The sequence below is a fragment of the Theobroma cacao genome, chromosome 1 (genome assembly GCF_000208745.1).
Source record: "Theobroma cacao cultivar B97-61/B2 chromosome 1, Criollo_cocoa_genome_V2, whole genome shotgun sequence".
Taxonomy (NCBI): Eukaryota; Viridiplantae; Streptophyta; class Magnoliopsida; order Malvales; family Malvaceae; genus Theobroma; species Theobroma cacao.
This window is the reverse complement of record NC_030850.1, coordinates 15,167,920-15,177,050: the sequence shown is the minus strand read 5'-3', so window position 1 is coordinate 15,177,050 and position 9,131 is coordinate 15,167,920.

The following is a 9,131-nucleotide window of genomic DNA, read 5'->3' as shown; positions in this document are numbered from 1 at the left end:
ACACTGTTGTTCAGCCGTTATACTTGAAAAAGTAGAATCTTGTAAATTTTTATTTTCGAGTCTTTGAAATGTCCTTTCAATTTCACAGTCACAAGAAATAATTTTCAAGTTTCTTTTTCTTCTCATACAATACCCAAAACGTACTTGAAAAACACAAAAGAAAAACTTGAACTAAGAAAATTTTGTTTAATTTAATGTCAACAAAATAATTAGGAAATGTAAATCCCTAGCAACGTTTCTAAAAACTTGTTGTCAATTTTGTACACGTAAGTATACGTATCGCTCAAGTAATATAGAAGTAAGTCGAGTATTGTTTCTTATCGAAATTTTCTCCTAGACTTATATTAAGTATTAAATCTGTAACAAAAATTTTCCTACCCAAGAACTCGATTTTTAACCATAATTTAATATAAAATTTACCACTTAAACTAAACTAAAGATATGAATGTAATTCCTTTTTTTTTACTCAAGAAACTATTTTTGTAAAAACTAAGGATCATAGTATCTTTCAATATTTCATTTGAACACAATCTTTTTCTTTAAACTTAGATTAATGGGGTCTATGGCTAACTTAGAAACTAATGTTATGTACAAGTCTCTATCGAGATTCTTGCACACATACTTTTCAAAATTAATCTCATATGTTTATGTAAATTAGTTAACAAAAGCTCATTAAGTTTATGTTTTAATTTGGCTGCCTAAGGTTTTTAGGTATATGTTTATTCTAAATACGAATCTATCACTTAACCTTTAAGTGAATCGAACATAAGCTATTCAAATCAATGGGTTAGTCTAAACTCGTGCTGTCAAGTTTCATTTAGACAACCTAATCATTTCAATCAACGATCAAGTAGAGAAAATCATTAAACATGAAATTGAATAAACCATATAATACCCATTAATACTAATAAAAAAAGAATCGTATAATCAAACTACATATTAAAATAAACCATAATCCTAGAAAAAGAGATTAGTTCATAATCATTTCTTTAGCAAACGTCACAGATTCAATAGAAAAAATTATTTCTATAGCAAAAAAATGAGAACGAAACGAAACATTAGAATGAAGAACAAGGCTACAATTGACTCTCGATCTTCAATCTTTTTCTTTCTTCTAGTTTCCTCCATTTGTAGAAATTTTTTCTTTTCTCTCTAATTGTTGTTTCTTTCCTCTCTCAGACTTTCCCTTTCAGTTGTTGAGAATCACATATTTATAGCCACCAAAAAGCCCTAAGAAAGGAAATCTCGAATAGTTGAGTTTTACTAAAACATGTCAGAACGCCACAACCTTGTTTCTTGGGCACTGTGGTGCTCCACACTTGGATTTTTTTTTAATGTCTTCTAACCGACACGTGGCTTTCCTCCATGGGTGCCACGATGCTTAGCTCTTGTGATTTTGTATGGGAGCAATGATGTTCCCTTGGGTGCTGCGGCCTTGAGTCTTGCAAGGCTGTGACACTGCTCTTTGTGTTGCCTTGGTGTAAAACTACTGCAATTTCTCATCTTGCAATGCAATTTCCTCTTACCTTGAGATTGATTTGGACAAAATGGTAAACATGAATGTTGTAAGTCTGCCTCTCAGATTTTCCATGTACCAAGAATCACATTGATTAAATCTCTGTAGCTCGAGTTACGTCCAAATTTTTACAATATATTTAGTAAAAATCTGCACTTAGTCTCTATTGCATAGTTCATCACCATTTAACTTTATGCACTTAAAAACCTACAAACACAAGGACTAAATCAATATTGACTTAAAATAGGACTTTCAATGAAAATGATATAGAATTACTTGAATTAAACTAAGTTAACATGCTTTAAATTAATCAACTAAAAACATAAAAATTATCTAAAAACTATTTAAAACATAAGAACTCAGCTGCATTAACATCACAAAATGTGACCAAATAACTCTATATAATAGAGTTATCAATAGGCCTAATGGAAACTCTATTTAAAATGTAAGCAATTGTGTTTACAACTTTAGCCTAAAAATACTTTAGCAAGTTGTTTTCAAACTTGTCAAAAATATTGTTCTTGTCATTTCTTTTAAAGTTCTATTTTTTCTTTCAATAACTTCATTTTGTTGTGAAGTTCTATGAGTTGAAAAATTGTGATCAAAACCATTTTCATTGCAAAATGTTTCCAAATCACCACCTTCAAATTCTCCACCATGGTCATTTCTAATGCTAACAATGGAAAACGCTTTCTCCTTATGCACTATCTTGTAATGTTTAACAAAAGTATATAATGCATCATCTTTGTGAGTAAGAAAATACACCCAAGTATACCTTGAATAATTATCAACAATAACAAAGTCATATGACTTGCCTCCCATGCTAACAACGTCAAAAGGTCCAAACAAGACAATATATAATAGTTCAAGTGGTCTATAAGTTGAAATCACTTTTTTTGATTTGAAAGAGCTTTTTACTTGTTTCCCAAATTGACATACATAACAAATTTTATCATTTTCATAAAAAATCTTTGGAAGTCTAATAACTAAATCTTTCCTTAAGAGTTTTGAAATTGTGTGCATGCTAATATGTCTTAGTTTTTTATGCTACAATCAACTATCATATATATCATTCGCCATAAGACATGTTTTATTTTGAATCTCAATTTCATCAAGAAAAATTACATACATATTCTCAACCTTTTTGCTAATGAATATAACTTTACTAGTATCAATGTCAATCACATGGCATACATGAGAGTCAAAGCAAACTCTAAATCCTTTATCCCACAGTTAACCAATGCTTAACAAGTTATGCCTAAAACTTTTAACAAATAAAACATGCTTGATTTGAGTTTGATAAGTGTTACCAATGGTTTTAATTCCTTGGAGTTGTCACTAAATGAAATAGTACCACTTTTATTTTTATCAAGCTTGACAAATAACTTCTCATGTCCAATCATGTGACTTGAGCAGCCACTGTCCAAGCACCAAAGTTACCTTTCCTTTGGTTGATCTTTTAAACATTGTTCATTTTGCTCTTGCTGAACTTACAAAACAAATTTTCAGTTTTTCTTTAAAGGTACCCATACTTTGATGGGTCCTTAGAGGTTAGTGGGTACATAAAAACCTTTAAGCACTTAAACCATTTTGATTTTAGGAAGGTTATTTCTCTTATGATAGTAATCATAGGAGAAATGACCTTTCTAGCCGCATACATAACAATGAAATGAAAATGCATCGTTTTCTTTCTAAACACAACATTTCTTTTTGGTTTCTTTTCGTTGTTCAATTTCAAATTTGAAATTTCTTCAATTAAAGTTTGAGAGCGACATTTTCATACAATGCCATTTGCAAGGCTTTAATTTTGCTTTCAAGTTCTAGCTTCAAAAATTCAAAATTAGTTTTGGAATGCTCTAACTCAAATTGAAAAATATTTCTTTGATTAGAAATAAATTTGATATCATGCTTAATTTTTTCTAATTCATCATCTAAGGATATAGCTTTCTTTCTCAAGAATTTATACTTTAGAGCTAACTTTTCAAATTCAGCATACAAACAATCATACTCTTTTTGCAATTTATTACATGAAATTTCACATAAGCTAGAAGTTACCTTTAGTTATTCATCTTTGGCCATCAAGCAAAAGTTGGCTTTTGCTTCCATTTTTTCTTTTTCATCCTTGCCATTAAGCAAAAGTTGGCTTTTGCTTCAATCTTTTCTTTTTCATCCTCTAAGCTAAAGGAGTCATTATTAGATCACGTTGCTGCCACCATTACTTTTTTTGGCTTATTATTTTTTTTTGAAGATTCTTCTTTGATCAATGGACATTTTGATTTAAAGTGGCCTAGTTTCTTGCATTCAAAGCACATAACTTCATCTTTTTTGTTGAATTCATTCTTGTATTTATTCTTTTATGAAGAACCTTGATCTTTTCTATAATTTCTTCTTCCAAGTCTTTTGTCTTTTTGTCCCATGAGCCTTTTAAATTTTCTAGCAATCATAGCCAATTCATCATCTTCATCACTTGTGAGGCTTTTCAATTTTTCTTCAAGTGGTTTACTTTTAAGGCTAGACTCTTCTTTCCTCATTAACTTCCTTCTTTTCTTCTTCTTCTTCTTTAATTTTCAGCTCATGTGTGAGAAGTGAATCACATATGTCATCAAGTGTTATTGCATTAAGGTCATTCACTTCTCGAATTGCAGTCACCTTTGGCTTCTAACTTATTGGTAGGCTTCTAAGTAGCCTTTTTACGAATTCATGTTCTGTTTTCTAAGTTGATTGAGCTTGTTGGCAATGTTCGTGAATCGACCATACATGGTGGTGATGTTTTCTCTTAGTTCCATTTTAAACATTTCATTGCTATGGTTGATAAGAGTAATCTTAGACTCCTTAACTTGAGAAGTCCCTTCATGAATAATCCTAAGTTGTTCCCGAATTTCTTTAGTGGTGGTACAAGTAGAAAATTTTGTTAAACTCCATAGTGCTTAATGCATAATGAAAAGTGTTAATGGCTTTAAAGTTTATTTAGACTTTTCTCATTTCAACTTCTGTCTACTCTTTTCTAGGTTTGAGAATTTTCTCACCAATGATTAAATTGGTGTTAATGGGAATAAAAATACCTTGGTGATAACATCCTACATCTCATAGTCAACAACTCTAATATAAATGGATATTCTAGTACTTCAATATTGGTAATTTGATCCATCAAATAGAGAAAGTCTATTTGTGGATTGACTTTCAGCTACATTAGAGTTTTGAGTAGTCATTGGATCTTTCCCCAAGATTGTTAAGCCTTAAACTCAAAGGTTAGACTCTGATACCATTTGTTGATCCCAAAGGAAGTGCTAGAAGGAGGTGAATAACACTTAAAAATTTTTGAAGGCAACTCTTTGAGCTTTAGAAACTTTTGGTTGATTTAAGATGGTAGGCTTGAAAACTTGTTGAGGTTAGAGAACACCAAGTAAAAAGAAGGTTAAGAGAAGTGGATAAAAACACAATATTTATAGTAGTTTGGTCCCTTTGACCTACATCCACTACTTTGATCTTCCCAATCAAGGATTTTTAACCTAATTTCACTAAAACTAGTGGAACAACTTCCATAAAGTTTATACAATGTGAGTTTCTAACTCTAACTCCAAACTCTTACAATAATCCCTAAGCTTTCTAAAGCTTAGTTTACCTTTTAGGGTGCTTCACACACTCTAAATAAACAAAGTAAAAGAATAAGATGAAGTATAATTCATCACTTAGCATATTTAAGATGTACAAGTTTCAGCTTAAACAATTTTACAAAGGTTAGAAGTGGAACACACTTGAAAAGAGAAGTTTTTGGCTCTAATTGGCTCAATCAATCTTTTAGGTGCTTCTCTAATGCATTTATGATCGTTTGAACCCCTTTTTTATACTTAGAGAATGAAAATAAATCGTTGGAGACAGTTTGGAAGCAATCTACCTATTATTTTGTCTTTTAGCGGTTTAAAATTCAAATCTGTTTGGTTTTTTAATTAATTAAAATGGATTTTAACCAATTAAAATCTTTTTTACTATCTTCTTGTTTCTTTAGGTTAATCGATTAAAATTGATTTTAATCAATTAAAATCATTTTGTCTATCCCCATAGCTTTAAGTTAATCGATTAACCTTGTCTTTGATCGATTAAAAGCTCTCTACTTCTTCTTTGATGAATTAATCTGATTTTTGATCGATTAGAATCTCCTTGGGTTCAAATTTTTTCACTTGGCGCTCTTTCACAGTCAACTCAAATTCGAATCTTCACTTTTTTGATCCAAGATACCTTTTCTTTGAATTTTAATTGATTAAACCGTATTGTTAATCCATTAAAGTTGCTGCAATATCCTTCAGTGCAATTTTAATTGATTAAACCTTGTATTAATCGATTAAAATCCCTTTACTTGTCTCAGTGTGCATTCCAGTGTTGTTTTAATCAATTAAAATTCTATGCTAATCGATTCAAAGCTCTCTATTCTTCTCGAAGCCCATATCATTGTTATTTTAATCAATTCAATTGTAGGTTAATCGATTAAAATCTCTCTATGAGGCATTAAGTCCTTCTTTTTGACTATTATGATCGATTAAGATGAAATGATGATTGATTAAACTTCATGAAACATCTTTTATCTTGCTTGAATCATTTTCTTTGGACTTGGGACTTATTATGGGGAATTGGGGATGTGAAATAAACATTAATATACCCATTTTACCCTTATACACTTAAGTGACATAATTAGATATTAATGAACGAGTAATATTTTGTTATCATAAAAAACATATGGAGTCAACTACTTTTTATATCGTTCGACTTTTAGCCTATGTCCATGGAGAAAGATGATAAGAAAATTCCACTAGAATGAATAAAATGAAGAATGCAACAAGTTTTGATACCTAAAACTAATTCAAATTGCCACTCTTTTTCCACATGAAAGTAAAGGCTTTTCAAACTACCTAAACTCTTACATAGCGGTGAGCAGTGGTTGATTTCAATTGTGGAGGAAACCAAAACTGATCAAACCAACCCTCAACCAAAACTAATCAAAACTGACCGAGCTACATAAAAACCGTTCAAACCAAAACCAATCATAGTTAGGTCGGTTTCGGGTTTTATGAGTTTTGGGCTTCACCGCTCCTTTTTCATATCTTGATAACATATTTTGTGGTTCTAAGTTTCATCCATGGTAGGACATAGATTAACTTGAAATCAATAATACTATGAGACCTTTTTCGTATTTCTTTTTAATTTTACCCCTTTTTTAAAAAATTTCATGATTACAAATCATGCTACATGTTTTATTAATAATATTATGTGGTATTTGCACTCTTTGAATATACGATTGACACATAAGGTTTGCCAGTTGAATTGTGAAATTCTTTGCAGCCACCCCTCAGAGAGAGAGAGAATAAACCAAACTAATAATTTAGAAGTCTGGTATCTAGATGAGATCAAATTGATCGACCAACATCCCTAAATAAAGTTTGATGTTTCCTAGTATTGATAATGTAAAAGGCGGGAAAGATTTTGGATGAGTAGAAGTGAGATCTAGTCATTTGGAGAAGACCTAAGAGAGCTCTTATTAATGCAGTGGGATCTCCGAGAAGACGAGGTAGAAGGCATAGAGAATAATGCTACATATGGACATAGGTCAAGTAGAACTTAATTAAAAAAAGGCTATATAAGTCTCGATTCGTCGATGGATGTCAGGGGAGAGATCTCCCCCCAGCGACCGAACCTGTCAATCGATAAAACCGATCGATGCTTCAACGGGAACTGATTAACCAACCTATTTTGGGTCGAAAATTAACGGTGACGGTTAGTTATGTAGTTACAACCGACCATAGCAGAGTCCTTGAACTCTTTTTTCACCATTGTTTTGCCGAAATACTCCAAATGACAAAAACTCACTCTTTTACCTTTGTAGACACATTTTCTTGCACTTCTAAAAGTCACTAATGAACACGAAATAGGGACACAGGAGGTAAAAAAGATCAAGTGAGGACAAAAACAAGTAAAAAACTAAGGCAGGGAAAATCGACGAAAGCGAAAAGGGTGGAGGAGGAGGAGGGGAGGGGGAGCAGACATGGGTCCGGCTTTGAATTGTTAATCCAATTGCCCATCAGATAAACTTCAGGGCCTTGTTTAAAATTCCTTGTTCGTGGCTTTTGTCAATCTTTTTTGCAAGTTTCAGACAATAGACTTAACCTTTAAGCAAGTCACCAAAGCTTTTTCGGTAGTCACTGTCAATATAATAACGATAAAGCAGACCGAAAGTGAACTTTTAATCAAATCGAAAACCATCCTTTCAAAGAACCTATACATGTCTGGCCTTGGAAAGTGACCCTGATCTTAAGTCGCCGGGGGTGCAGGAACAAAGTAGTAGTTAAAAGTTGAATTTGAGAAAAATTGAAGGGTGCAGTTGACCCTCCAGAGTCTTAAAATCGTCTTTATCGGCAACTGATGAGTTAGTCATTGCATTGGACTTGATCCTGGTGCAACCTAAGCAAAGCTTCAGGGTCAAACAGAACTCTTTTGTAAAAGACAAAAGGTTTAGGTTCATAAGAGCTGTTAAGAGGAGAAATGAGAGAAAAAGTCCACAGGTTAGTGACAACCGAAGATGTGATGCAAGTGCAACTCGTGTACTGCGGATTGGCTTATTAATGTTATATCTGCCCGCTTTGCGTTGCGTGTAGGGAATTTGTTCAGATATGAATTGAAATTTGGTGGCTGATTTTAGTCACGGACTGAATTGATATGAACTGGCACTCAGCCAATCGTTGGGTTTTTAGGTTTTGGAGCTGGTGATGGATAATGGGCACCAGGTTGGCTGTTCTTTAGACAATAACACTCACTATACTTTTAACCCCATACGAATTAAGTCGAGTTTCAAATTTTGATATGAATTCATAAGAATCGGTATCAATAAGAATGTAGTTATTAAAATTTGGCATCAGTTTTTGTAACGTTTACTCAACCGGGGAATGATGACAAAGTCTGAGTTTAATGACACATACAGGTTCAAGATTGGGATTTTCTGTTGAACTAGCTCGTTAATATTGTATAATTGTATGATGAGTATAAAAGGGAAAAAAAAAAAGCGTTCAAGTTAGGTTGGATCGCTGGTTAGCTTTTCAATTTCCAATAGGGTAGGATTTGTCATTTGAGGTACATATGTCCGATATTTCCAAGAACCCTTCCTGGGTTCATTTTATAAGCAAGTACTGGACTTGGACCTTTGCTGATTGGGAATTGGAGTAATAATTTGCCTAGTCCACCTGGGCCTAAATTTGGGTTTTTGGTGGATGGTCGAGGGGTTGCTTAATTTTGCTCATTTCTTGGCAATCCGAGAGAAGAGATTTGCAATTGCATGATTCATATTTTGATTATTTATTTATTTATTATCAAGTTACTTTTATAAAAAATGATAAAAAAGTAGTAAAAATGTCAATTAAATAGATTTTTAATAAATAAAGCTATTTTTTGAATGAGTAATCTTTTTATAATAATGATATATATTTTTTGTTTTTAACCACAAAAATAATTTTATAAATTTATTTTTGGTACAAAAACATTGGTAAATTAATTTTAAAATCTATTGTATACTTTGGTGAGTCAACTTTTGTCCATAATTTATATTCAAATTTTCTTTTATAAAGGAATATTA